Below are 22,436 nucleotides of genomic sequence, written 5' to 3'. Positions count from 1 at the left end.
TCCCAGTCACAGAATCATCTAAATGTTCAAGCAAATGCTCTAAAATATTCTATAATTTAAAACATAATATTTAAAATAAGTGTTCTGACCCTCGCTCGAACTGCAGTTACCACTTCTCTCACCAGTGAATGTGAGTTCCTTTTACTCAGGAACATGCTTTGATCTGAAGTTCTAGAAGAACAAGCACATTATGGAGTCTAAGATTGTCTCCTATCTGCAGCTGTCGAATATTCAATAAATGGAATTTTTTGGCTTTTCTTTGTCAAGCTGTTTTTTGTTCTTCAAGTTCTCTGTTTATTCAGTCAGATTTCAGTTTAAAGTGGAAAAATAACAGAGATCTCTTTTCCTATGCTTATAAATGCATTTGGAGACAATATACATTCTTTTAAAATAAATAATAGGCATAGAGGAAGCATGCAAGAAACACAAACCAAAAGTGGGTCTCATTCTTTTTGTGTTATAGTTTCTTCAATGGTTGTATTATGTGGCCTGAGAAATAGAAAATGATTAGTAAAACAGCTTTAATTTAGAAGTGAGGCTTATCAGTGCTTCCATACCATCATTAAGTTCCTGTCTCTGCAATAACAGAAGTTGTCTTTTGTCCCTTCAGACCTTGATGAATATGATAATGGAGACCCTACTGTGCACAGTCCTGCATCAGCTATTCAGGAGACTATGAATGCAGTTGCCAGGAAGGCTTTCCAATCAGTTCCAGTGGTTGTGGATGTGATGGTAAGTTCCGGAGAGCTAACATGGAATAACTCATGTGAAGGGGCAGTAAATGAAGGAAGAATATCTAAAGCAGAGCACTAAGGTGGAAAAGGGAAGGCTTTGACACTAAAAAGACTTGGATGTTATGTGGTTCTACCATTTACCATCATATGACCTTGAACAACTCTAACTTTTATGAACCTTAGCTCTTCATCAGTAAAATGAGGGCAATATAGGATTAGTGTGTGAGTTAAGTAAAGTTATAAATGTAAAGTGCCTCATACAGTGGTTGACAAAGAAAAATCACTCAACTAAAAGTAGCTATTTTTATTATCATGTTCATTGGTTCATAATCCCTTTCTCCTAATTTAATATATATATATGCAAATGAGATATTTTGGCAGGCATACTGCCATAGGAATCACCCATGGCAAGCTTGACTGGAATTAAAAAGTTGGTTACTGAAAGTCATTTTCAATGAGTTTTTTAATTAGAGAGCAGTAGCAAAAGGATTTCCAGTTCCTGAACCACAGTCCAAATCTGTCTCAGAATCCCTTACATTTCTGATATTAACAGAGCTAAGGCAAGTTTTAAGATGAGTCATTTTGTCATTTTCTAGCTAAATTGTTAATATTACTTCATTTACCTTTCAGGTATTTCTTGCTTTTATATATTTTTAATATAGAAGAATTTGAATTTAGTGAGTAAACTTTCTTTATACCACTAAGAATAGCTCATGTAAATCATTGCTGTAATTTACTTTAAAAAGTTTACCTTAAATGTATAATCTGAAGGAGGCCACGATGGTGAAATAGAAGTGGTCCACATATGCTGTTATTTAGGAGAGGATCAAAAACTACAAGTAGATGCTCACCTATGGATAGACCTTCTTGAAGAGAGCATTGTAAATCACCAGAGAATATACAGAGTCAATATTCAGAGTGAAGGAGATGGGGATGGGGAGTTCCACTCACCACAATCAGAAAGTACCTGCCAGAGACTCCTACACATAGGCAGGTGATAAAGGAAAGAACCCCAGAGCCCCATACTGCCAACAAGGACACTGTGACTCGAGATGTGAAGGGCCTGACCACCACTGCAGGTATCCCTCCTGATCGGGGAACTGCTTGGAGACTGTATGGTGAAGTTGCATCAGAGAGCAGGCGCAGCAGGGACCTGGTGGCCTCAGTTCACAGGTTGCTGTAGCTAATGCCACTCTGAGCTCCTGGGTCTGGAGCTCCTGGTCTACACAGGGATCAGCTTTACTGTACCTGTCCCAGAACCACCCTTGCCAAGCTGAGGATGGAGCAGGGAGAGTAGATGCTCTCACAGGCCCATGACTGAAAGCCAGGTGACCCCCCCCACCCTGGGAACTCAAATGGAGCTTGAGAGGTCCCACAGTAGCTGCCTTAGTAGGACCTATGTGAGGGCAGAGCCCCAGCCACCCAGAAGCCCAGCCCCACAATCCTGTGCACTGACCAATGGAGCAAGCCCCATGGCCCCATGCTCTGCCACATTGATGCCAATGCTCCTGAGGACCCAGATGCTGAGCAGAGGTCCACAAGTCAACAGACCCATGTGCCAAGTGGCAGGCTACACCCTCATGGTCCTGCATACCAACTGGAGGAACAAGCACTATGACCCTGCATGCCACATGGAGGTCCATGTCCCCATGGACCTGCATGCCATGTGGTAGGACATTCCCATTGGTTTTGTGTGCCAGATGGCAGGCCATGCCCTCATGGCCCTGACTGCTGACCAGCAGAACAACGCTCCTGGCCTTGTGTGATATCTGTAGTCCAGCTCTCCACATGGACCCACTAGCCACAAGCCAGCCCCATCACATTCCCCATTACACCTAGACCTAGATGGAGCAAATACCTGGAGCCCAGACACCTGTGGCCACTGCCTAGATAACCTTGTCAAACAGCCACCTGCCTCAATGGAGAGGGTCTCACCCGGTGCCTAGCTCAAGCTTCCAACAGACAGCTAGGTACCAATCCACTACTCCATGAGATTTCTCCAACATTGGCCCAGGTCCCATGATGCACCTACACTCAGGCACCTACCAAGGTAACATAACCTGAACCCCCACTGACTGCAGTTTCATGATGTGTCCAGGTGCTAACCAAGGTGCCACAACTCATCTAGGCACTGGCCAACATCATAACACCCACCTCTGTGGATATGGACTTGTGCAGCCCCCTATGCAAGCTCCCAACAGTGGCTTGGGGACCAATACACCAATTTGAATGTTATAGCTCCCAGAATCAGCTTGGACCATGACAACCACCAAGGATCAAGACAACACAGGAAAACACCTGTGTTACAGGCTCTCAGTGCATCTACCCCTCCCTCTCCAGTGCATCTACCCCTCCTTCTCCAGAGTAAGAAACAAAAGCATTATCTAGAGACTTCTCTTCTCACTAAGCAAAAGAGTTCCCAGCAAAGGAGAACAAGTGTGCTGCAAACTAATCAGCCCTGACCTGAGAGAAGAGATTTCAGATGAAAAGAAACTAGCAAAAATAATTCTGGCAATGTCTAAAAACAAGCTAGTTTGTCAACCCCAAAAGATCACAATATATCCACAGCAATGGATCCCAACCAAAAGGCAATTGTTGAAATATCAGAGATGGAATTCAAAATAGGGATGGCAAATGAAGCAAATGGAATTGAAGATAAAGTTGAAAACCAACACAAAGAAACCAAAAAGATGTTTTTAGGACATGAATGAAAAAAGTTGCTAAAGAGATAAACAGCATAAGAAAGCATATAACAACTTAAAGAAACAAAAGGGTCATTTAAGAATTATAAAATACAGCAGAAAGCTTCAACAAAAGGCTATATCTAGCAGAAGAAAGACTTTCAGAGCTTTAAAAAAGGCTTTCTCACTAACCCAGTCCAGTCAAAGATGCATTATAAAGAATAAAGCATGATGACCAATCACTCAGAGAAATATGGGACTATGAGAAATGAGCCAATATATAAATTATAGATATTTTAGAAGGGGAAGAAAAAAAAGGCAAAAGGCATGGTAAACCTATTTAAAGGAATTATTGAGAATTTCCCTATTATCACTAGAGATTCAGATATCCAGATATAAGATAATTATCAAACACCAGAAAGATTCATAGCAAACAAGACATTTCCAAGATACAATGCCATCAACCAGGCCAAAGACAAAATGAAGAAGAAGATTCTACAAGCTGTAAGATGAGAGCAATAACTAAATTACAAGGAAAAATCCATCAGGCTAACAGAAAACTTCTCAGTGGAGACCTTACAAGCCAGAAGAGATCGGGCATGATTCTTAATCTTCTTAGTCAGAAAAATTGCCAGCCAAGAATTTCATATCCTGTAAAACTAAGTTTCATAAATGATGGCGAAATAGACTTTTTCACACAAGAAAATACTAAGGGAATTTGTCACTAATAGACCTGCCCTACATGAAATGCTCAAAAGTGCATTACACAGGCAAAAGGACAATAGATACTCACCAGTGTAAAAACACCACAAACTTATAGCTCACAAGTCTTATAAAACAATAGCACAAGAGAGAGAGGGGAAAAAGCAATAAGCTATCACCAAACATGGTGAACATAACAGCATCCCACATGTCAATACCTACATTCAACATGAACAGTTTACATATCCCACTTGAAAGACACATGCAGGGTGAATGGATTTTTAAAAAACTGCAAGTATTCACTGTCTCCAAGAAACACATCTAGACCGCAAAGACACAGAATCAAGGTAAAAGGTTGGAAAAAAGGATTCCATGCAAATGGAAACAAAAAGAAAGAAGGTGTAATCCATTCTCATATTGGATAAAATTGACTTCAAATCAACAATGGTAAAAAAAGAAATGTGGTCATTATTTAATGATAAAGGGAGCAATTTAACAAGAAGACATAACAATCCTAAATATATATCCATGTAACAGAGGAGCTCCCAGTATGATAAAGCAAATTCTTCTAGATCTAAGCAATGAAATAAACAGTAGCATCTTAATACCCAGAGATTTCAATACCCCACCGACAGGTCATTGAAACAAAAAAGTCAATAAAGAAACACTGGACTCAAATGATACTCTAGAACAATTGGTCCTAACAAACATTTACAGAACATTCTACCATAAAACTACTGAATATACACTCTTCTCATCAGCACATGGGACATTTTCCAAAATTGATCATATGTTAGGCCACAAAACAAGTCTCAGCAATTTTTAAAAAAAATCAAAATTATACCATGTATCTTGTCCACAGTGGAATAAAACTAGAAATCAATTCCAAGAGAGACACTCAAATCTACACCAAGTGATGGAATTTGAACAACCTGCTGCTGAATGATCCCTGGGTCAAAGTTGAAATTAAAATCTAAATCAAAGTTTTCCTCAAACTGAATGACAAAGAGGACAACAGCTTTTCAAATCTATGGAATACAGCAAAAGCAGTCCTAAAGGGAAAGTGCATAGCTTTAAATGCCTACACCAAAAAGACAGAAAAATAAAAAATTAACAACTTAATGTCAAATATCAAGGAACTAGAGAAAGAAGAACAAATCAAACTCAAAGCCAGCAGAAGAAAAGAAATAACAAAGCTCAGAGCAGGACTGAACAAAATGGAAACCAAAATAAAAGGATTAATGAAATAAAAAGTTGGTTCTTTGAAAAGATAAAAACCTTAAGATCTGGAACAAAACAAGGATGCCCACCATCATCGCTTCTATTCCACATAGTATTGGAAGTCCTAGCCACAGCAATCAGGCAAGAGGAAGAAATAAAGGATATCCAAATCAGGAAAGAAGAGGTCAAATTATCCCCATTTGCTGATAATATGATCTTGTATCTAGAAAACCCTAAAACCCTAAAAGCTATGCATCCAACAAAGGGCTTATATCTAGAATCTGCAAAGCACTCAAGCAAATCATCAAGAAAAAACCAAATAGCCTCATCAAAAAGTGGGCAAAAGACATGAATAGAAGTTTTTCAAAAGAAGATAGACAAATGGCCACCAAAACATGAAAAAATGCTCAATATAACTACTCATCAAGAAAATGCAAATTAAAACTAGAGTGTGATACCACCTTACTCCTAGTATAATGACCATTATTAAAAAATCAAAAACAAAACAAAAAAAATAGATGCTGGTATGGGTACAGAGAGACAGGAACACTTATACACTATTGGTAAAAGTCCAAATTAGTGCAACCTTTATGGAAAACAGCATGGAGTTTCTCAAAGAGATAAAAGTAGACCTACCATTTGATCCAGCAATCCTACTGCTGAGTATCTACCCCCCAAAAATGAAGTCATTTTATAAAAAGGACACCTGTACTCAAATATTTATTACAGCCCAACTCACAACTGCAAAAATGTGGAATCAACATAAGTGGCTATCAATTTATGAGTGGATAAAGAGAATGTTATACACACACATCCACCCACCTCACCCCCACACACACCATGTGGTACTGCTAGGCCATAAAAAAAGCATGGAATAATGTTATTTGCAGCAACTTGGATGGAACTGGAGACAATTATCCTAAGTGAAGTATCTCAGTAATGGGAAACCAAATACTATATGTTGGTACTAGTAAGTGGGAGCTAAACAATGGGTACACATGGGCACAAAGTGATATAAAGGACATGAGAAACCAAGGAGGGGAGAGAAAGGGAGGTGTGGGATAAAAACTTATCCACTGGGTACAACAAACACTATTCTGGTGATGGGCACACCAAAAGCCCTGACTTAAGCATTACACAAGGTGTTCATGGAACAGAAATGCTTGTACTCCCTTAATTAATATTTTGAAATAAAAACAAAAACAACAGAAAAGTATAATCTTTAAATTTTCATCTTGTGATCATTATTAACATTATTTTGAACCATATTTTTATTAAATTTAAAGCAGAGATTAGAATATTGTTATCTATTCCAAGAATACTTAAATTACATAAGACTTTAATGCCTCAGAGAAAACAGTGTTTACAAAGAAACACATTCCTGAATTCTGTTAAGAACGATAAATAGCCCAGCTCCTCCAGCCTTGCAGAGCAGATACCAGCAAGGAACACACAACTATGATATCTATATATACTAAACACAGTAAAGTATATTATCATTTACCACATTCTATCCAATTAAAAGAGCCAAAAATTTTTTTTTTTGAATTTCATGTACCATCTGCTCTTAAGCAGAGTTAGCCGAGAGATGATTGTATGGTATGAATGTACATACTTTCCTACACACACGCAAATGGGAAAGGTGTCCACAATCTGAGGGAAATCTTAGAAGCTCAACTTCAGATATGAATGGTTAGTATCATGAACATAATTGACCAAAGTCTGGACTCTGACTTGGTCATAAACCACTAAGTCACGTGAGATCAACGCCTAAGGTTCTCCCATATCTAAAATTTTCTACAAACTTTGTGCAGAATTATGCACCGAGTAAATGTTCCATCATATTTGTTGAATAATTCAAAAGTGAAAATTCTGAAAAATGGTGCATAGCCTGAGACCACTCAATTTATTTTAAGTTTTATGTTCTTCATCTAAACTTCATGAACAAGGTCTCAGAAAGATCTTGTCTATGTAGATGAACTACAGTAAACTTGGAAATGAGTGAGAGAAAAGTAATTGGCAGGGTATACTTAAGAAAGAATTTGGGGGTTATGCTTGCTTTCTATATATGGCAGTAAGTTGTTATAGATTAATAAAGGTCACAAGAAGAACACAAATGTGTGTGTTAGTCTATAATGTCTATTTTATCTCTCAATGCCTAAAAGCAGATATTGTTTAAATTTTCCTAGATATAGATGAGTGTCTAGATGTCAATATAGTCTGTGACCAACCATATGCTAATTCTGTGGGAACATAAAGATTGTACTTGTGAAAAAGGCTACAGAATTGGAAGTGGCAGAAAAAATTTGCATCTGTAAATCACTGTGAAGAGTTTTATTATATCTTTTCTAAACTACTTCCACCCTTATCTTATTCTTCAGGAGGAATTGGGACTACATATTACTTAACCCAACCTGCCTTACCCTTTCTCTTTTTGCAGACTGAGATCTTTCCTTCTTCTCCTTTTTGTTCTCTCTGATGCAGTTTTAACTTTGTGCTCTGTAGCTTCTCACCTTCATTGACAACAGACTTTTGAAATGGCTATCTCAAAGCGTTTTACCTTTCCATCACCCCCTGCCTTGGCTGTCTGGTTCAAACTCTCTCATTTCTCTGTCAACCCTTGCAGCAGTTTTTCTTTCTTTTACCCAACATGTTGAAGGCCTGTATTTTCCTCTATGGTCTTAGCTTTAGATGATGATGAGCTAGAGGAAGAAGAAAAGGAATGAAAAGTTGTGAGGTTTTGCAGGCCTCCTATTCAAGAGCCCACCTCAACTGGTTCATTATGCTGCTACCTCTCTGCCTTTCACCTATGAAGATGAAGAAGATGAGGAGGAATAAAAAGATATTTGCGGAGAATTGGCTGCTTTGCACAAAGTTGGTGAGTAAAAGAATTTACTTCATTATACTCACTTCTTTATTTTTAGATCATTTGCATACATTTTTATAGGCAGTTTAATTATCAATATTTAATGCCATCAAATGTTTTAACATGAGGTTTCAAGAAAAGTAGGGCCAAAATCACTTCTTCAGCGCTTTCTACCAAATCCATCATCTTTTGTCTTTTTTTCTTTTGCACAATAAAGGTATATGTATATAAGTATTTGTAGAAGTGGAGGTGCATGGTGGAGGGGTGCTCTTGAAGCATAATACAGGGAAATGAAGCTAAAAATATCTTCAAATTAGCATAATGAGGAGAAGGATTGGGATCTTTTAATTCTTCTATTAAAACCCACTAGAAGTCATATTATACAGTTAAAATTTACCTTAAATAGCTTAAAAATGTAGTTCCCTTTTATGTTTTAAAATGCAGGGAGGCAATTGTTTAATATGTTTAAGTGGACCAAGACAAAAATATTAAAATGTGAGTTTTTCTTAAATATCGAAACAATGGAACTCAAGCATCACTTCTGATCAAAATAAATTAGCATGATCTCTAGCAAAAGTTAACTGCAGGCAGTCTGTGGCTGCTTCTTTTCTTTGTAAAACAGAGCGGTTCTTTTTGTTCTCCCTCTATCTGTTATATCTTAACTCTATCAAAGCTCGATGATTGCTTTAGAATGTGTTCAGTATAATAAAATATCAGAAATATTTTTATGTTGTGGTCAAATCATCATAATAATATTAATAAATACTTTTGCATAAAAATATAAATAATTTAATGTTTCTTAAACTCCTGATATTTTGGCTACTCAAAATCAGAATAGAAATAGTTTGCAACAAGGTAATCAGAACTTGAGCAGCCAAGATCTGGAGAGAAGAGAAGACCAGACAAGCAGGACGGTCACTGCTGCTTTTCTCCTCAAGCCTTGTGCCGATGTATATGCTGGGCCAGGAGATCTAGAGACAGGTGCTTAGAGGGTGAAAAACAAACCACAATTAACAGCAGTATCATGGTGACAGGGAAGCAGACATTGGAGCTCAAGCCTGCCAAGATAGAGAGGCCTTGATAAAAATGTCAAGTTTTCAGATAGGACATTCGAAAGTCCCCACCCTAAAAATAGGGGCAAATCTGAGATTGGAACAAGACTTAAACAACTGTATACAAGTCTCTCCATCTTTATTCATATTAAGGTAATTTTTCTCAAGAACAGAATGGGTAGATAAATACATAATGGTACATTTATACAATAGAATACTATATAACCATAAAAAATCAACTCCTATATACACAATATGTATCAACCTCACAGACCTTATTTGCATGAAAGAAGCTTGGCACCAAAGAGTACACACTTTAAAATTTCACTTATATAAAGTTCAAAAATAAGGAAAAATACTCTATGATGATAGAGATCAGGACAGTGTTTAGTCTGTGAGTCTAATAATTGAGAACCATCAAGTCACCTTTGAGATTTTGAGTTGCTAGTAATATCCTATATATATTTTAGTTTTTTTTTCAGGATATTATGGGGTACAAATGTTTAGGTTACATATATTGCAAGAATGGAAAAAAAAAGCACCATATGTACTCGCCATCAAATTGGTAATATTCTATATCTTGATCTGAGCAGGATTTACATGGGTTATTTACACTGTAAAAAAATATTGAAGTGTACATTTGAAATTTATGTACTTCTCTGTGTGTGTATTAAATTTCAATAAAAAGATTTATTTGGAAAAAAAAGACAACTATGCATAGAAAAGCCTGGAAGAAAAAGCACCAAAATGCCAGAAGTATTGATTATTTTTGTATTCTTGAATCAGTGGCAATTCCTTTTTTTCCTTTCCTTTTTTTATTTTTTTAACTTTCCTAAAAATTCTAAATCTTCCTTAGGGATATTCCAATGTTATGGTTGAAAAAAAAGAAAATAAGCTTTACTTCAAAAAGATATATCTTTGCTTTGCTGTTGTCCTTTTCTGAGGCTCTAGGAAGTATGTTTAAGATTCATAATTTTCTATGGGAAATTAAGGGTTTCATTTCCATTTTCAGTTATGTAGACAATTATGGGCCAACTAAGATGGTATGACTTTCTCATCTGTTTAGATGGCACCCTCAGACATGATTGCAGCTTGAGCTATGAGGACTGCATGAATGTAGACAGATGCCAGCAAGGAAAGACTGAAACACTCCTGCCCACCAGGTTGGGCAGGAGTGTTTACTTTCATTCTTTGTAATGAAAGTAAACGATACCCTGACAATTGGTACAAGTACCCCAAACTACTCTTTTACACATGTTCTTCCCAAAATGTTTTAATAAGGTAAACAACTGATATGGGCAAGAAGCCAATTTATTTGTTTTGCATAAAGAGTGCCTATGAAGTGCTGAGGTTTTAAACTGAATGTGTGAAGAGGAGATTTTATGTTCCCTGGGAAACTTGATGTGATGTCTCTTGTTTATCTGTGAAATGTAAAAGTTAATATAGGATCCTAGTACGCTAGGACTATAATATTCCCTTCATTTAAATAAATTATTAGGCCCTGACAAGCTATTCCCAATGAAGAAAAAAGGAAAGGATTTGTACTACAATTTAAATGGACTTGCTTGACTGTTTACTGCTTGTTTTTGTTTTGTTTTTTCTGTTTAAAAATATATATACAGAGCCAATGACAATGGTTTAATTTTTTATACAAATTTGTCGTAATAAAGAATCTATTACCCAAAGTTATTTTCCTTCATATTTTAAGTGAAGGTACACTTTCAGGAGCTAAAACTGCCAACTGATAAAATAAAATATTTATATTGATTATCGTTGTTTCCTTTTTCTTTTTTAAATTACTGTGTTCATTTTCTATCTTTCTTACCAGACTGCAAGCTTACTGGCCAGGTTTTATTCATGTTTATGCATTGGAAATTCCTCTACAATGGAGGATGCAAACCTGGTATTGAGACTCCCAGCTATATTGACCTACAACTTGACACGTTCCATTATACAAAATTGTGATCAAACAATTGTTATCACATGACTATTAGGAAGTAAACATTTACCTTATATTATAAGTTTTATTGATAAATATGTGTCTTCCAAATGCTTGATTACCAACCAATGGCATGAGAACGAAAACTAAAAATTCTATTTCAAACATATCTGAATAAAATATCTCTGATATAAAATTAATATAGAAATATTGAAAATTATCTTGCTGATAAAATGAAGATAAGATGGCATTTCCTTTGGCTTTGGAAAACCTTGAGAATCTCTTAAGTGTTTCTGTGTTGTTGTAAAGAGGAGTCTGCTCCTGAAAGTAGAAGCTCACATCTCCTTTGCCATTTCTATCTTTCTTTCATTCATTTTACAAAAATGAAGACATAACAACCCATTTAGGAGAAATAAAAACAAGTGTTCATTAATTTTTAACAAAAAGGAAGAGTGGGAATATTTTCTTAAAAATGCCCTTAAACTGCAATAAGTGGAAGTGACCAATCATTGTTTATGTTTTTAAGAGTACCAGCTTCTCAAATGCAGCAAAAGAAAAAAAAAAAAAAAACAGAACATTCAGTACTGATCTGGAAAGTAAGTTTTCCCATTGGGTAGACCTTCTAATCCCATATCTTTATTGGACTATAATGGAAATATCTACTTTGATATTTTAAGGATTTCTCCAATAATTATATTGAAATAATTTAAAAATTACCACATATTATTTAACTTTAATAGCACATTTTTAGAACCCTATTTCTTCTGGAAAGATCTCATATTGAAATCATTCATTATTATGAGACTCTATCCAGTGGAAAGAGAAGATAGGTGTATTTCCATATGGCAAATAAAGTACTAAAACATGAAAAGAAAAGCTTATAACTTCTTTTAAATCATCCAGCTATGGTTTGGGCATGTTTAAAATATTTCTTCCCTAGGATCTTTGCTCTGTTTGATACTAATGAAATATTTGGCAAATCCTTATACTATATGATAATCGCATTTTACTTTGTGGGTAGTGCCAGCTAATACTGTTGGTTTGCCTAGACTGATGATTTGCTATAGTATAGACACTGTGCAAGCCATTTAAACTTCCTTAACTTCATTTTACAGGTATATTTTTAAAAATTGCCCTTCTATAGTTCCTATAAAAACTCAGAATAACAAAAAGTAAACTAATAATGTAGGCCTCAACAAATGTTCCTTGCCAATCTCTTTTTTTGTTTGTTTTATTTTTTCATTTTTCTTTCCATTTCATTATAGCCTATGGCTTGAAAGGAAAGAAAAAGGTGCATAAGAACCTAAGTTTCATATTATCATGTAGAAAGGGGGAAGGGGTGAATGGAGGAGAGGATATAAATGTAATTTTATAGTATTAATCTTTAACTTATGTCAATTAAAATGATTACTGAAATTATCTCAACAGCTATATTTTTTAAGTTAAAATATAAAGTCACAGACATTTTTAACCAATTTTTTGTTTTTACTGAAACACTAAACACTTTCAAAAATACCCAGAAACTAAAGAAAACAGTTGTTTGCTTGACTTTATCAATCTTCGACAATGTGGAATACCTTACTACCCTCAAGAAAACTCTAGCTGCCTTCATTCCTGGTTAAAAACACATGACATTTTCTCTGCCCTTTTCTCCACGTTTCAAAGTAAGAAGATGCAGTTTGCTTCTCATTAAGGTTGATTAGAGCTGTACAACAAAGATATGCTTTGAAAATGTGAAGGTTAGAGTTTAAGAACGAGGTAAATTTTGCATTTGAACCTTGTTAGCAGTTTCTTCAGTCATCATTATTTTAACTAGCTATATCAGTAATCCCCCCAGGAATGATTATTCTGTACAAACTAGGAACATGTCAGAAGTTTTTCCTGGGTCTGCAAGCCTCTGAGATTTTAATTACTTGGGATCCATACTAATAGAAAGACAAGCTTTTCTTTTTCCCCTTCATTTTTATCACCAAAAATATGTTACATTATATTATTTTTTCTACTTTTTCCTTGTGCATACGTCAGGTCATATGTTATACTATTTGTTCATATTTTCTATTTTCTTCACGGTTTGTTCCCCAGAGACCAATGGAAAAGAATGTGGCAGCATCTGTGATTGTCAGAACGGAGGCACTGTGACCCTCTGACTGGACAATGCCAGGGCGCCCAGGGGCTCATGGGAAAACTTGTGAAGACAGTGGGAATGTCTTAAAGAGACAGCTCTATAAGTTCTTGAAGTTTCTGATAGAAAATAAACTAAGTGAAAGTTGGATCTGTCTTTTTCAAGGTGGTCTTTTCTGAAGAAGTAAAACACTGTGCCTATATATACATTACATTGCTTTGACTGATGACATGTGTAACAGAACAAAATAAGTGACACTGAAATCTCCAACTGTGATCCAAGCAGAACGTATCCTGATACGGAGAAAGCCTTTTCCTTCCACTGAGCAAACAGTTGAATTTGTGTATGCAGGTTTAGATGTAAGAGCTGGGGAGAATTTATTTGCTCTGCATAATAAGATAAAAAACAATGGAGCTCCTTGGGGAAACCAGGGAGAGAAAGAGATGAAAATCAGAGAAGGACAGGAGAGGAGGGAGAAAGGAAAAGGGAAAAGAAATTATGGGTGAAAAATCTCACAAAGCATCAGGGAGTACTGTGTATGGGCTTTTTTTTTATTCTGTGTGGAAAGGAGTGAAGAGGCCACATTTCCTACATGGGTTGATAAAACACAAAAAAGAAACTGCTTGTACAGGCACAAGAGCTGACGGCAGAGAGTCAATGAGGACATACGTCCACAGGGATTGCCAGAAACCACGAGGAGTTTATTAGCTTCTCCCAATGGAAGAAACTGGGGACATGGAAACCACATTTACTTTGCTTTCCGAGGTGCAGGAAGGTCTCTGCTGCCATTCCAGTTACTTATCTTTGTGAGCAATGTTCATTTATCTATTAAAAAATACATGAAGTGGTTGCAGGGAATGGTGCCAGGCATTATGATATGATAACAAAAAAGAAATAAACAAGATTCTGGTCCTTCCACCTGGAACTTGCAATATTGCTTGGGGCAACTACAGGTTACAAAGTTGGTAGGTTTTACAAATTAAATACTAATGTGTGGTTGGAGGAGAGATCATGAGGACAATGCAGAGACTGCAGAGAAGTGACACTTAAGCAGAAGCCTGCAGAATGAGGAAGAGTGAGGGAAGCGCATTCCAGACTGAGGCATGAGATGTACTGCGTAAACTGCAGAGGCCGGCGTGGCAGAGCCGAGGCGGACAGGCAGATGGTAGTGCAACTTGGGGTCAGCAGGGGCAGCGGCTGGTAGTCTTGTTAAGTGTGGAGTTTGTGACCTGACAGCAAGGACGAGTTATTGTAGGATTTTAGCTGAAGATACAGAATCATACTTGTGGTTTTTAGAAGCTTTCTCTAGCCTTGTTTCAACCAGACTGAAAACACCTTGCCTTTCTCAAGCTCATTGTTTCATACAACAGCTTTAGCATGTTTTGCATGTAGGTTAACGTTTGCCTTATCTGTCCTTTCACCCTCCAGGATGCCCTGAAAGGTTCTTTGGAAAGAACTGCAAAAGGAAATGTAACTGTGCTACCAATGGCCGTTGCCACAGGATGGATAGGGCCTGTATGTGTGAACCAGGGCGCTATGGGAGTTATTGTCACTTGAGTAAGTCACAGGCACTGAATTTGCTCTCTGTGTGAAGCATGAAGACTCCAAAAAGTACAGAGACTATATCAGACAAAAGACAAGAGTAAAAAACACATTGTCTATAGTTATATATGTATGACAATTATATTCTATCCTTTAGCCTTTTCAAATTATAGAATCTAGATTTTGAATAATGAAAGAAAAATGTTTCTAATTTTTTTTACATGTTTTCCTTGTTAGTTTCTATCTTAGTTATTGAGGAAGGTTTGTTAATAGTTCATTTAAATGGACATTTGACACTTTATGGAAGTTGAATATTAAGACTTAGAACAAACCTCTCTTTTATTTCTGGATTCCACTTGAAGTCAGTATCATTCCCTGAAATTTCTTAAACAGGTTCACAGGTTCTTCATTTTGCATTTTGACTATCAATTACATTTTTTTGATGATACAAGAAAACATAATCATTGATAAATGCTTGAAACCATCAGTAACTTGTAAAATTTCTCTGGACAAGCTATCACTGAATGCCCACCACCCCTCCTTGAAGCTGTGTTCAAGTACCTGTGAGCCTGAAACAATCTCTGCCCTGCTCCTTTACCTATTCCATATACCCTCGTCTTTTCCTCGAGAAACTCCTCTGAAAATCTTTCCTGGGTGAACTTCATGTTTTGGTCCATCCAGGCTGCTACAACAGAATATCATAAACTAGGTAGCTAATAAACAACAGATATTTGTCTCTCACAGTTCTGGAGACTGAAAGTCCAAGATCAAGGTGCTGGAAGATTTGGTGTCTGGTGAGGGCTCACTTTTTGGCTCATAGACAGCACCTTTTTAATGTGTTCTATCTTAGTAGATAGGACAAGGGTACTAATCCCATTCATGAGGGCTCTGCCTTCATGACTTATTTATTTCCCAAAGTTCCCACCTTCTACTATCATCACCCTGAGGGTTAGGATTTCAACATATGGTTTTTGGAGGGGCACAGACATTCAGACATAGCACTCCTTAATACTGTGACCATCTCTTAGTAACAGACACCTTTTAGTGTTTTGTATTGTATTTTTATTCAATGCCCATGGTTCTTATCTGTCTTATAAAAGCCATGCACCTAGAAAAGAGAGAGTAAATTGTAAATACCCCAATAGGAGATCCAATGAAAGCATTATACATCTGCAGTGTTTAAATTTTCACTTACATTCACACTCTAAGATATTGGAGTTTAGAACTTCAACATATGAATTTTTGGTGAACAGGTTTTAATGCATAACAAACCCTGAGTAGGCATTGGATTAACAATAGAGGTTACTTCTTCTTTTCCTTTCTACCAAATATATTTCCATAGTTATATGTTCTTAATATATCAATTGTTACATTTAAGCATTCAATAGTGTTTAAATTGTCCCCTGAACTGCAGTTCTACATGCTGAACCAAGAAGAGTAGGGCATGAAAGCCAATTCAAAGTGAGTTTTCAGGAATGAGCAAGAAGGGTCCTATATCAAGGCAGGCAATAGCCTGAGATACCCGGAAGCTTGTTTGGTCTAGGAAAGGATTTAAAGCTTGGAAGTCATAGAAAAGGTGATTGAGGGATCATATAATTTATCATCCAAATTGAGCAATCTGAAAAGGACCCTATTAACATTAGAAGTAACTCTGGACTGTCCTTGGCAAGTGGGCCTGGTGTCACCCTACATGGGGGCATCATAACCACCACTCTGAATTATCTCTACTAATGTCTCTTTCCTTTTACCAGAAAGTAAAATGGTTTGTTTTATTCTCCTTCAGAAGCTGTCTACAGCAAAGCCTATATGGGTACACAATACAATTACACTGAACCTGGAGGGCACTTAAGTGTTTTTCATTTGATGTGTCACTTGGACATCTATAATAGGGAAGGAAAAAAATGTCAGACTTATATTTTGGAAAGGGAATTGAGTTACTGTAAGTAGCTACTCACAGAGAAAACTATGGGTATGCTTTCCTGAATGCAAAGGTGGGACTTTTTCATATTAGAATTCCTGTACGGACTACCATCCCTAAACCTCAATGGCATGGGGAAAATAATGAAAGGAAGGTAAGCACCATTTGCCAAAGATGTGGCCAAGATAATGCTGCTGTCACAATGAAAGCTTTGTGTTATCTGCAGGATGTAAAATTATTTCTGATTACCATATAATGAAAGGGAATGAAAACAATGGCAAACCTTCCCATAAATGCTTGCCCATCATCTCCATGCTGCGCTAGGTTGAATATAGGTCCTGGCAGGCTTTAGCATTCTTTGGAGAATATTAACTATAGGCACCAATGGAGCACATTGAGAAGCAATTTCTCTCCCGGAAGCACCAAAGCCTTTTAAGTAGTTCAGGCTTCACTGTTCACGTCCAGTTGCCAAAAAGCAAATGAATTGCCTGATTTGAAAGGAATTTGTTTCCTTATTTTTTTGGCAGTCAGGATGATCTCCTTGCTTTCCCCATAATCAGACCCCACAGAACTACATGTCTGTGCACTAACAATTTAAAATAAAGCATGGCTTTCAGGTGACCAGTTTGCCTCAATTTGCTTGCAGACTGTCCCAGGGGGGCCTATGGAGCTGGCTGCTCTTCAGAATGTCAGTGTGCAGAGAAGAACACCCTGGAATGCAGTGCCAAAAATGGTAGTTGCACCTGCAAATCTGGTTACCAAGGCAACGGATGCCAGAAAGGTACACTCTGATGATAGATTTTCTTTCCTCACTAATAATAATACTCAGCCTTTGTTCAGCATCATATGATTACTAATTAGTTAATCGACCAGGGTCCTCAGGAGATGGATAAACTTTATTATTCCCTATTTCAGGTGAAGAAACTGAGACATGGGCAATAAAGTTATTTAATGCTGCCTTCTCAGGATCTGCTGCTAGCTCTCCCCTTGCTAGCCTGAGCAAGGAAAGAAAGATCACATTGCAGAGAATCTTATTCTGAAAAGATTAAAGCTAGACAACCACCTCTTTGAGAGGAACTAATCAACCAATGGCAGCGCTAGATTCCAGAATTAAAGAATCATTTTCTTTATATCTAAAGATTGATCATTCAAACAAATATAATTCAAAGATACTTAATCAGTTAAAAACTTTGGAAATTTTAAATAGAGTTATCAATGTCCTTTCTCAAATTTCTAGATATTACATAAACTTTTTATAAATCTACAAATATAAAAGTTTACATATAGTATGATTCCCATTGTAAGTAACTTATATATAGATAGATATATAGATATATGTGTGTGTAGATGCACATAAAATTTGGAAAAAGTATTCCAAGATGTCAGGAATGGTGTTCTCTGGCCTATGGACTCATGGGATACTCTTCCTCAGGTATCTACATAGTTCTTTCACATTTTCAAAAAGTCTTATATCACCTTTTCACTGAATCACATCAATACCACTCTGCTTAAAATTGTAATTTGCAAGTCTTCCTGATTTTTTTCCTTTCCCTATAGTGCTCATCATCTAATAATATGCCACATAGTATAATTATTACTACGTATAATATTTGTTTCCTGCCTATTCCTGCTAGAACATGAACCCATGAGGGAAGGATGTCTACAAATTTGGTTCACCCAAGTATTCCCAAATTTCTAAAACAGTCTTGACATACAGATATTGCTCAATGACTATTTTCTTAAGTCAATACATAAATGTTAATGGTTCATTTTTTATTTAACATATTTTTCATGTTATCAAGTATTTTGCATTAAGCACCTATTACTATATGATTCAGGGGAAATTATCATAGCATTTTTTTCTTTAATACAAAGCAATACTGAGCATATAACAAATAAAATGATACATACCTAATGGCAAATTATGATACCTTTTGCTTTTGCAGTAATCCAAAGGTTAGTCTTGTTTAAAATGAGGAAAACATAATGGGTTTGAAAGAAAGCCATCATCCTGTTGGGTCCACTTACAGAGGCAGGTACTAGAATTGAAAGTTTTCTTTGACCCTCATGTATCCTCAGAGGTTCCTTGCATTGCCATCTTCAAAAGGTCCGCAGGGCTTTTCTGGAATTGAATACAAAGGGGAGTGTGACTGCTCCAGGTTGTCCTGTGGCTGTGGAACTGAAGTATGTGAGCATCGATGTCCATCTAAATTTCGTGGAGAGAGGGCTATTTAGGTAGCTGGATTGTGACTTTCTAGGCAATGAGGAAAAGAACTTAGGGAAATTACAGTAACATTACACTAATGTGTTTGTTTCTTGTGGTATGAGAGTGAGCCCTGTTCCAATTTCTAAACCTCCTCCTGCTTCAACTGATTTTTAAGCTTAGAGTTGGCCCCTTGTTCATTTCTCCCCTGAAGAAGTCATACCTTGGAAGTCAATGCATGAGAACACAATACTATATGCACACACCTGAGTAAACCTAATTTATTCTGATAACATTTTCTTAAAGCAACTGCTGAATATACTTTATTGGAAAATGCTTCTGAGATTCCCACTGTGAAGGAAAATGAGTTAAAAGTATATGTAAATCAGCAAAACAGAGAGGTCACCATAATCTCTGGAAAACATATTATTTTTCAATCAGATAACTTTGTCCAATTCTGATATTTTAGTCTAACCACAAAATGAAATTATGAATCAGACTGGAGCAGGTGAATGGGCTCGCCATGATTGACAGTTGAAATCAAGGCAAAAAGAGCTCTCCAAGAGTTGTGCATGATGAAAAATCAGGCCTGTTGTTTTTCTTTCTCCTTTTAAAAAGAGTGAGGTAGCCCCAAGTGCTCCTAGAGCCAGACATATCTTTAAAAATGTTAACTCCTGTGTCTAGATTACAGATGAATAGTTAATTAAAGACTGTAAATTATTTCAATGGCACTAATGAACAGTACTCTTCACAATCAGCATCAGGCTTTACTTAGCTTATCAGCAACGACTTCTAAGAACAGAAGAGTTGGTTTCTACAACTAACCTGTGAAAGAGCGCAAAAAAAAAAAAAAAAACACAATATTTTTTAAAGAAGCCAGTGTCTGCCTTGTTGTTAGCTTGTAGCCTCTGGTATTTTGAATACCAGCTGCAGGTGGACCTCTGAATGTGGAAGACTGTAACCCAGCCAGACTCTTGAAACCTTTGAGACTATACAATCCCTGAATCATCCTAAGAAAAACAGATTTTTGTTATAGCAGTTCCACATCAGAGGACCTCTGGTGAGTCTCTAAGAACAGATTAGTAGTCTTTAAAGGTGATGATTACGTAGCATTGTAGAATAAATTGAGTGTAGTAGCTAAGAACACCAGTTTCAGAGACCAGAATTTCTGGGTTCAAAGCTCGACTTTGCTACTTATTAGCTTCATGACACCAAGTGAGTCGCTTAACCTCTCAGAGCCTCTGTTTCTCATGTAAAACGAAGATAAAGTTACTTATGTTAAAGGTTATTTTTATGGAAATATGAGCTAGTTTATATAAAGCACTTGGCACAGAGTAAGTGATCAACAGATCAGGTATGACCATTCCAGAAAATGTAATAATTCTGTTATTCAGAGACTCTGTCCAGGACAAGAAGATACTTCACAGCCCTACTTGGTTTGATGTAACTTTCCACAATTGTTATATTTTCAGAAAAGTTTTGCCATTTTCTCTGGGTTAAAAGAATGCTTTCTACCAGGTGTCTAATTCCAGTGGTTTCAATGGTAGAACATGCGCTGAAACATCTGAGACCTCAGTGGTTTCTCACCTGTCCTTTTCTAGCTCAAAGGGCATTCAACAAAACAGCACATGATTTCTCCCACCTTATGTGTTGTACACTCTCATAAAATACACAATTTAAAAACCTCTGGTGTGATTATTCTGGTTTACAAAAGAAGCAAAGACTGGAGAACAGGATTTAGGCAAGCATTTGGGGGCAGCTTCCTGAGCACCACGCCTCCTGAGCTTCCTGTACAAATTACATCTCATTTTCACGTTTTGTTCTGTGCAACTGCCTCCAAAGATATATATCAAAATTGCTTCCATTGTTGCTGTCTGAAAAACCACATTTTCAGCAAAAAGCCAACCTCTGTATCTGTGTTTTCAAAGTGACAAGACGTAGCATCATGTTGATTTCTTCAGGGAATATTTTTGGAAGTGCTATAAATCCTTGGTGGTTACTAGAATGTGTCTTTCTTTGCAGTTCAGTCACACACACACATACACACATACTTTTCCAACTTGCTTAGGAAACAGTAGAAATCTGGGACCATCCTGAGACTTATTACAAGACTAAGCTCTTTTCTTTCTCTCTCTTTTTACTTGACAAGCCTGCCCTGATGGCCACTGGGGACCAGAGTGCTGGTTCTCCTGTGCACCCTACGAAAATGGAGGTCAGTACAACAAAGAAACTAGAAGCTGTGACTGTGCTCCTGGTTACACAGGAAAATCCTGTACCATATGTAAGTCATAAACCTAGAAAGGATAACCAACAAAGTCAATAAAATTGTTAGCTTTATAAATACATTTTTTTTCTCACTGCTGTATAAGATACTGCTATGTCAGGGTACATGTTTTAACTACCTATTGTGTAATAAGCTAGCCTAATACTTTGTGACTTAAAACAATGATTTATCATTTCTCTTGATTTTGAGGGTTGAGGAGGTGATTCTCCTTCTGGTTTTGCCTAGGGTCACTCAGGTGACTGCCTCAGCTGGCAGATCAGCTGGGACCAGACTGGGCTTGGCTGGGAACCTTCAGCCTTTCCGCTACATACCATTTCTACAAGATTAGCTTGGACTTCCTCATAGTAAGGCAGTTTCAAGATAAGAATAAAGAAGGAACATCCTAAAGGGTTAAAGCAAAAGCCACACGATGTCGAAAAGCCTAGCCTCAGAACCCACACGTTATCACTTCCACCATATTCTTCTGGTTAAAGCGAGTCATGAGGCAAGCCAGATTCCAGGGGAAACGAAAGAGACTCCTTATGAGACTCCTTCTCCTTATGAGAAGTTTAGCAAAATCTCATTGCAAAAAACCTGCAAGCTGGGAGATATGGCTGCTGCCATTTCTGAAACCAACCTATCATAATATATTATTCAAAGTTATACTAAAAGGCACTTTAAGAACCTGCTAGACTGGAATTACCATTCTTGTCAGAATGGTTGCAGATTATAAATTGATAAAAAGTGATTAGTTAAATTGAATTGGTTTCAAAGAGCCAGTAGAACTACTACCCAGCTATGTTCTTTTCCGGTAGCGATTCTTACATAAGCTCTGATAACCCTGACTGTATTACATTCCGTACTTCATTGAGAGTTAAACACAGTGACTTGAGAACTTGAGAAAAGCTGGGGGCTGGATGATAATGATTTTTTTTCCATTACTATTTCAAATTTTTCTAATAAATATTGGCAAATGTTTGTTTGTGATTGTCTATCATTTTATAAAGTGTGAACCATGCTCTGAATTAGCTTTGAGTGCTTAGGAACTTCTATAAATTAACAAAGAAATAAAACCAGAAACATAAAGCATAAATATAAAATGTTAACACCAGATAGTATTTAGCACTTAGCTAATCATCTGATCATTTTAGGAAATACATTACTGCCCCTGAGGGTAACCCTAAAGCAAAAGT

General features: G+C 36.8%; 1 pseudogene; it reads left to right on the top strand.

Annotated features, from left to right (window-relative positions):
* Positions 1-8,176, top strand: part of LOC105879163 (EGF-like and EMI domain-containing protein 1) — a 551,225-nt pseudogene extending 543,049 nt beyond the window's left edge.
* Positions 8,177-22,436: the final 14,260 nt, after the last annotated feature.

This window comes from Microcebus murinus, chromosome 1 (genome assembly GCF_040939455.1).
Source record: "Microcebus murinus isolate Inina chromosome 1, M.murinus_Inina_mat1.0, whole genome shotgun sequence".
Taxonomy (NCBI): domain Eukaryota; kingdom Metazoa; phylum Chordata; class Mammalia; order Primates; family Cheirogaleidae; genus Microcebus; species Microcebus murinus.
The sequence above is the reverse complement of the archived record's forward strand: the minus strand, read 5'-3'. Positions and strand labels throughout refer to the sequence as shown.